Source organism: Lycium barbarum, chromosome 3 (genome assembly GCF_019175385.1).
Source record: "Lycium barbarum isolate Lr01 chromosome 3, ASM1917538v2, whole genome shotgun sequence".
NCBI classification, from domain to species: Eukaryota; Viridiplantae; Streptophyta; class Magnoliopsida; order Solanales; family Solanaceae; genus Lycium; species Lycium barbarum.
The window spans coordinates 25746422-25748127 of record NC_083339.1 but is presented as its reverse complement, the minus strand read 5'-3'; the positions used below and the strand labels follow the sequence as shown (position 1 = coordinate 25748127).

Here is a 1706-nt window from a genome sequence, read left to right as displayed (position 1 = left end):
TCACTCGAAAGTCCTTCCTTTTTAAGAGGGTGCTGCTCTCTAAAAATATCTCTCATCTGTGACTCAAGCTTCTGAATAGCCGCTGTATGGGAACCCACTGTTTCTGTCAGCTCAGATAAAGTCCTTTCAGACTTAGATTGATTGGCCAGAATCTTCTCAAGCATTGATTCAACCTTCGAACTACCTTGCTCTGTTGACTGCCCTTTCGGTGGTATATAAGGATTGGAACTCTTGTTCCCGAAATTGTTACTGTTGTTGTAGCTCCCTTGGTTCGCACCACCATAATTATTGTTGTAGTTCCCAGAGTTGTTACAAGCACCTTGACCTTGCTGAGGTCTCCATTGATTCTGATTCTGATAACCACCTTGGTAGTTCTGTCTTTGGTAACCCCCTTGAGGGTTATTAACATAATTAGCATCTTCAACCTGCATAGGTGGCCATTATGGAACAGACCATCTTGAGTATGGTACATTCCTTTTGGCAAAACTGTATCATCCTCACAAACATTACCTTCTTGATCTGGGATTCATCAAACTTCTTCGTTAGCAAGGAAATATTTGTTGCAAGTTCTGCCAATGTTTGCTGGGTGTCTTGATTCTCCTTTACTATATTTTGGATCATAGCACTACCATACGGTACCACATCAGCATTGTTTGAGTGCCAAGCCTGATTATGAGTCGTCAGCTTGTTAAGTATGTTGGTCACTCGTCGATAAGTTTTGTTCATGAAACAACCATCAGCTGCATTATTAGCAACTGACTGCGTCACTGGATCTAGCCCTCGGTAGAACTTCTCCATTAATATGTGTTCCAAAAAACCATGATTCGGGCTCTTCTGTAAATACTCGTTGAATCTCTCCCAGGCTTCATATAGTTGTTCCCCCGGTCGCTGCTTGAATTCATATATCTTGTCACGAATTTCAGCCTTCTTGCTAGGGGGTACCATTTTGTGAGGAAAGCAGTCACCATCTCTGCCCATGAAGTAATCGAATTTTGGGGCAGCTTCTCAAACCATGTTCTTGCCTCCCCGGTTAAGGAATATTTGAATAACCTCAACCAAATAACATCTTGTGGAACGTTGTTCTGGATGTGATTAGCACACACATCCACAAAATTCTGCAAATGACTTTAAGGGTTATTCTCGGTAGAGTTCCGAAAGTATCCCTCAAGCTTCAACAAGTGGTATAGAGAGGAGTCAATTTTCACGCTAGCAACTGCAACTCGAGGCTGAACAATAGCAGATGCATATTCTTCCTCTGCAATAAGATCAGGGAATATATTCTCATCATCTGATTCATTCGCCTGATTGTTCAACCGATTCCCCTGGTTACCAGCACGTTGATTTTGCTGATTCTGATTCATGTTCACCTGGTTTACACAGAGTAGCAAACAAGGTGTGATGGAATAAGCAAAAGAATTCAATATAGCAAACACTATTTAGTAATTTCGAAACCGTATTCCCCGACAACAGCGCCAAAATGTGATACGCTCAAATTACACCTATTAATGGTGTAACGCGGACATTGTCAAATATAGTAACCCAACAAGGTTGGCGTCGAATCCCACAGGGTATATGGTGTGAAAAGGTTACTAAAATCGTAGGATGCTAAGCTTAGGTCTAATCCATTATGTGTATATCAATCACAACCCAATCACACAACACCCATCATTGGGTTCACAACCCTAGTAAGAGAATTTAGCTACTCA

The 1706-nt window shown here is 41.6% G+C and overlaps 1 non-coding gene across 1 annotated transcript; it reads left to right on the top strand.

Annotated features, from left to right (window-relative positions):
* The first annotated feature begins 814 nt into the window (after positions 1-814).
* On the top strand, positions 815-920 carry LOC132634499 (small nucleolar RNA R71). The gene has a single exon (XR_009580218.1). It is a non-coding gene; the product is annotated as a small nucleolar RNA R71 (small nucleolar RNA).
* Positions 921-1706: the final 786 nt, after the last annotated feature.